This window comes from Elephantulus edwardii, unplaced genomic scaffold, assembly GCF_000299155.1.
Source record: "Elephantulus edwardii isolate Elephantulus edwardi_28Jun2011 unplaced genomic scaffold, EleEdw1.0 scaffold00292, whole genome shotgun sequence".
In the NCBI taxonomy this organism is placed as follows: domain Eukaryota; kingdom Metazoa; phylum Chordata; class Mammalia; order Macroscelidea; family Macroscelididae; genus Elephantulus; species Elephantulus edwardii.
Genome location: NW_006400042.1, coordinates 907,753 through 914,096, shown reverse-complemented (window position 1 = coordinate 914,096; position 6,344 = coordinate 907,753). Strand labels below are relative to the sequence as shown.

Here is a 6,344-nt window from a genome sequence, read left to right as displayed (position 1 = left end):
AGATATAAGTCCCTTGTCTGACATGTCATTACCAAAAACTTTTTCCCAATCTGTGGCTTCCCTTTTTACCCTGTTAAGGTATTTTGTTTTATAACATCACTTGCCATCAATGAATGTAATTTTGCCTTTCCTTACCCAACTTATATTTTTATTCATTTTTAAATCTCTCCCCCACCTTCTAATCCCTATAATGCAAGATTGATTCTGTGTGTAAACTTTACCTTAATTTCTATTTCTTTTTTTGAAATAAAATTTTAATTGTGATTTTAACAAACATTTACAGAGAAGTTAGATATTCATTCATTCATTGTGGCACATTTCTCCGCATTTCCCTCTATTCCCTCTCCCCCAGTTCACTTTTTTTTTAACATTTGTTCATTGTTGCACAGTTTCCCCCAACCCTCCAGACCTCTTTACAGTGATAGACGTACTATTCTGGGCTTTTGTTTTACATATAATACCTAATCATGTATTCTTTTTTTAAAAAAAAAAACTTTTTTTAGACAGTTCTTTACTTCGTCTGTTTACTGCAGTGGTCATTATCCAGCCACTCTTATCCTAATCTCCTCCCAGCCCCCCATATCAGACCTGCTTTATAGCAGTGGCGCTATGCAGTATTTTTCTTTTGTGACTGCGATGCTTCACTCAGCATAATGTTTTGCAGGTTCCCCCATGTGGTGTAATGTTTTACAAATTCATTATTTTCAGTGCTGCATATTATTCCACTGTAGACCATAGTTTTTCTATCTGTTCGTTTGTTGATGGGCATTTAGATTGCTTCAATCTCTTTTCTCTTGTAAATAATGTGGCAATAAACATGAATGTGCCGCTTTTTATTTCTAAGGAAACTCATCTGCATGTGTATGTAAGAGTCAAATTAGTACAAGACCTGTCTGACACTTAGTTATTTTATTTTAGTATTTTTTAATTTTATTTTTTCTTTCACAAGTTTATTTACAAAATTCTATTACAAGTTCTAACAAATTCTTTCAATTTCGCTCACCTGCCCATCCATCAAATTGTACAACCTAATGATTAATCCCCTCTTACCCCTGTACATCCACATCCCTCTTCTTCCAGCCTCTCCCACCCCTCTAGGATCCTTATACTCTTTCTACAATAATGGTCTTATACAATATTTATCATTGTGGGATTGAGTTAGTTCACTCAACATAATCCTTTCCAGTCCCTCCCAAGTAAGGTAATAATTTACAAAATTATTGTTCCTGCATGCTGCATAGTATTCCATTGTGTGAATGTACCATAATATCTCAGTCCATTCATTTGTGGTTGAATATTGGGGCTGTTTCCATGTTCTTACAATGGTGAATAATGCTGCTATGACTATTCGTGTTCAAATCTCATTTTGTCCAGGAGGTTGTGGCCTGCTCCTGGCTACTGCTGCTGCTTGAGTCTTTTTTTTTCTTGGTAAATCTTTTACAATTAAAATAAGAAAAAGCAAAAAAAAAATAAATCTCATTTTGTGCCTTAGTTCTCACATTCTCAGGGTATATTCCAAGTAGTGGATTAGCTGGGTCATATGGAATTTCTATGTTCGCCTTTTTCAGGAGGTGCCAAACTGCCTTCCAGAATGGGTTGCACACATTTTACAGTCCCACTAACAATGTATTAAGAGTTCCTTTCTTGCCACGTCCTCTCCAACATGTATTACTTGCTGCTCTGTTAAACTTTGCCACTCTTACTTTAGTGAGACAGGATCCACATCTCACACCATACACAGAAATCAACTCAAACCATAATGTTCATAAGAGACAAACTGGCATCAAGGTTAGAAGTGCTAGTCCAAGGTATAAAGAGATTGACAAATACAACCAGAAATGCACAATCTAAAGAGGATAAAATTGATGCATGGAACCTTCTAAAGATTCCTCTCTGTGCACATCAAAAACTTTTTCCAGCAGTGTGAAAAGAAAACCTACAGACTGGGAACAAATATTTGATAATACCATCTCAGACAAGAGTCTTACAACAAAAGTTTGCAGAGTACTCCTGGGCCTTGACAAGAAAAAGACTGATAATCCAATTATAAAATCGCCAAAAGACATGGAAAGAATTTTCACAGAGGAAGATATTAGAATGGCAAACACATGCAGAAATGCTCCAAATCACTGGCAATAAGAGATATGCAAATCAAAACCACAATGAGACACTTTGTTATTTTAAATGTTTGCCTTAGTCTCAGTTCGTTGAAGCCACCTTATTCTTAATCCAGTCAGTATCTTCACTTCTGACTCATTTAATGCCTATTGCTTTGCATGCTGTGTGGTTTCTAATAGTGGTTTCTCATCTGAATCAGAGACCACTGATTCCTTGTGCATAGTTGTTATATAGCTTACCTTGTTTTGTTTTGCAAAATACTGGTTTTTTGTGTTTTAGGCAAAAGCGTACACAGCAAATTGGATACCCTTTAAACAAGTTTTATGCAAGTACTGTTCTTATTTCCATTCTGTTCTTTTTCTGTTTCCATGAATCTAGCTTCTTTTTTTCACCTTATTTTTTTTTCTTTTGGATAAATGTTGATCATTTGACCTCACGGAGTTAGTTTTTAAACAGCACATTACTTATGATCGATACTATTTATTTAATGTACAAACAGTCTATGATGTGACTGAAAGGTGACCTATTGAGAAACCTTCAAATATAAATTCATGATAGCATCAGTCTTTGTCTTTAGTCTCTGTCAGTACAGTCATCTTGTGGGGTTTATTCCTGTATTTCCTCATCTCAGAATAAGCATCATAAGAGAAGGTCTTATTTGGCTTTGTACCACTGCTTTTAGCTCAGTAATTGAAAAAAATGTTTGTTTAATTTGTTAAAGGAAAGAATGAAAATCTCATCTATCCAAGAAACTTTTTAAGATCTTTGGATGTGAACATCTCCTTTAAAGTACATGGTTTCAAAAAAGAAAGGTTAATAAAGTCATGATAGTTGCATGATCTTAAAGGCTCAAGCAACGTCACTGTCTGTAGTTTATTTCCTACGCATAAGATTTCCTATATAAACCAAAACTTACCCCCTTTAACCCTAATTGTTCTGTCACTAAACAGGTCAACAACTTTGATGCTGTTGAATTGGAACCGAGTCATAACTGACTTGTTCAGTGTGAACAGCAGAAGTCTGGAAGCCTTAAATCATATAGGAGGATATTGCCCATCTTTCTCCCTTGGAACCTGCTGGTAAATTTGAACTGACAGAGGAGTGCCACTAAATTTTTGTTTGCTTTTAAAAAGCTCTTACCAGGGGAACTCTGGTGGCCTAGTGGCAAGAAGCTGCAACTACAATCCCAGAGGTGCACGGTTCGAATCCACCAGATGCTCTGCTGGGGAAGGAGGAGCAATCTCCTTCTGTACCAGTCAGATCTGATTTGACGGTACACGCACACAAAAATAATAAAATTTAAAAAAAAAAAAACAAAAAAAAAAAAGAAAGGAAAAAAAAGCTCTTACCATCAAGAGAAAGCATGACTGCTTATTGTGAAAGAAACAAGTAGGGAATTAACAGTTTTTTAAAAAGAGTTAAGAAACTATCCCTAAAAATCTTTATTTAATAATTTTTTTTTAAAATCCAATCTAGTTCTCCAGTTGTTTCTTTCATAGGCTAACTAGTCACACCTATTGATGAGAAAAGATTCATTTAAAAGAAACTTTTTTAGTTTATTATCTTATGCTGTATTGAACTTTTTTTTGAAGTTACAATAAATATTTTTATTTAGGTTTGGTCAGTACAATTACTGGATATATTGGAGTCACAGAACCATATGCATTAACAGGATACAACAATTTATAAAAACTCATCAACTATGCACACAATTTCTTAAACATTTAGTCACCTTAGAGAAAATGCCCAGATGTATGGTGAAAAACTGTTTTCTAACATGGAAACTACTATAGGACCCCATCAACAAGTCCAACTTTTAATGAGAAAACTAGTGTAGTGGGCAAATGTGGCAGTCATCAACCACATCTACTATAATCACTCTGACTGTTGATTATTCAAGTATAACAACAGCAGGAATAAGAATGTCCTTACACAGCACAGGTTCTAGATATACACAGATTTTTACAGACATCATTGTGTTATATGTTAAGAAAGATTTCCATTTACAACTTCACATTAACTCATAGAAAAATAACTTGACCCTACACAAAATGTCCTTTTAGCAACATTCAAAGTAATTATTTGGTACAATTTCCAAAGTGGCAGAGGTATTGAAGGAAAAAGAAAAAACCACATACCCACAAAAAGGCAAATTGTGACAAAAGTATGCATTCATTTTCTGGACAGTATCCTTCCTCAAATTAAATGGCACTGTATAAAAATTTGCTGGAAAAATATTACAAAACTGAACCCTGTACATTCACACTTGAGTCCAAGCCTTTCTGCACATGGTGGGACCCCGCAGTTCGATCACCCTTCCCGCTCACAGCTTTCTCCTCTTGAGGGCCAGGATTGGAATCTGTGTCATTTGAGTGGTGTGTGGGAGAGTTTTCACTGCCTGTGGGAGACTCTACACTTTCATACCCCGCACTGAGTTGGTTTATGTAACTACTACTTCCTCTGACAGTTCTTTCTTCAGAGCTTTTAGAGACGTTATTCCCATTCCCTGGAGAAGGAGAAGTCATCCTCAGTTGTGTTCCCCTCCCAGACCCAGACGTCTGCTAATGGGAAGAGCTGCCGTTACTTGGTCGATTAGCCCGGGGACTGCAGTCTTTTCTGGGGCCTCTGCTGGTTCTACAGTCTCAGAAGCTGTAGTCCTGCTGATTACTGGGGGTGGAGGCTTGGGACTGCTGCTGTTGTTACTGCGCCAGCTGCTGGTGAGTCTCCTTGAGTTGTTGCTGAAGAACTAGAATGGTACTCTGCATGTCCTCCACTTCCTTGTCCAGTTGGATGATGAAGTCATCCAGCTCATCCTGAATGTTTTTAAGCTCCTCACTATTGTCTGTAAAGCCAGCTCAGCTTCAAGTTTTGCAATACATCCCTGGTACAGCTGCTTTCCAAGCTCTTGGTTCTCCTGGATAAGCATTAGACACTTTGCCATTAATTTTTTGCCTGTTTGGCTCTCAGGTGTAAACTTCCAGGCACTCATTTCATTTTGGGCTTGTTCCAGTTTGTCTTTGGTGTGTTCCAGTTCACCTTTCATTTTTAGGAAAAACAAGTTGATCGCTGGGTCCATACCATTGTTGATCTCACTTGGACAATACTCAGTTGCTGGACTTGCTTGAGGTACTGGATTTGAGTAGCACTCTTGCATCTCTTGTTCTTTAGTTGCTAGTCTCATTACAAGGATGTTTTCCCAGCGTGCAGACTCTTGATGTTACTGCTTCAGTTTTTCTTTAAGATTCCCTTAAGCTGGTTACATCATTAGAGTTAAGACTAGAGTAAGATTTGCCCTCCAAAGCTTAAACATATGCTTCATGCTGCTTCCATCTTAGAATTAACTCATCTCAAGCCTTAACTTTGAAGTCTGTTTCACTCAAGCGAACCTTTTAAAAAAAGGATGTTCTTCGTTAGTGATCTTGAATCACAAGTCCCCCTTTGCTGCACTGTCAGCCCCTCCTCACCCTGACCCCGCCTGCGGGAGGAGAGGTGAGCAGCAGTGGCACCTTTGAAATCATGAACTTTAAAGTGGCTGTTCATGTAGAACAGAAGGCTAGGTTCCATTCCTCTGTACTTGAAAGGGAAAAGGGACTGTTGTATCTTTGGAGGCATTGTGACCCTTAAGAATGAGTATCAAAACTTATTCTTGGAGGAGGGTTCTAGAAACAAACTGTTAGGCCTTTGCACCGCACATAAGGCCAAGGGCTCAAGGAATGGACCAGAGAAAGAAAGGAAGCTAAAGAAGCTTTATTAAGGGGTCTCCCGGGTGGGATTCCTTGGTCTGCAGAGAGAGAAACAGGCAGAGGGACAGAACAGGGAAATACTGTGCTCTAATGTAGACTAGGGCAGCTTTTATAGTGAGGGTTTTTAGGGAGGGAAGCAAGGGATATTCCATTATGGTTTAGCCAGGTGGGTGGTCTTCTGGGAGGGAAGGGAGGGGCACTCCACATAGTTGAGACAGTTCACTCCCTTTGTTGACATGTTGATATTCTTTGAATCCTTTGTTCTCCCTTTGACCTTGGTTCTGGCCTGACACAAATTAACAAAGATTTTTTTAAGAAATGTACAGAAACACCTCTTTATTTATTTTAGAGGTTGTTCCTTTTTTTTTTTACAGAGTTTACCAAAAACAAATGCTGGCGAGGTTGTGGAGAAACTGGAACCCTGATTCACTGTTGGTGGGAGTGTAAAATGGTGCAACCCCTGTGGAAAGCAGTATGGCGCTT

At 38.0% G+C, this 6,344-nt stretch overlaps 1 protein-coding gene and 1 pseudogene across 1 annotated transcript in view; one reads left to right on the top strand and one right to left on the bottom strand.

Annotated features, from left to right (window-relative positions):
• LOC102843776 (ras-related protein Rab-2A-like) overlaps window positions 1–6,344 on the top strand; it is a 124,591-nt gene that overhangs the window by 45,209 nt on the left and 73,038 nt on the right. The window lies entirely within an intron of this gene.
• On the bottom strand, window positions 4,356–5,501 carry LOC102863216 (annotated as a pseudogene).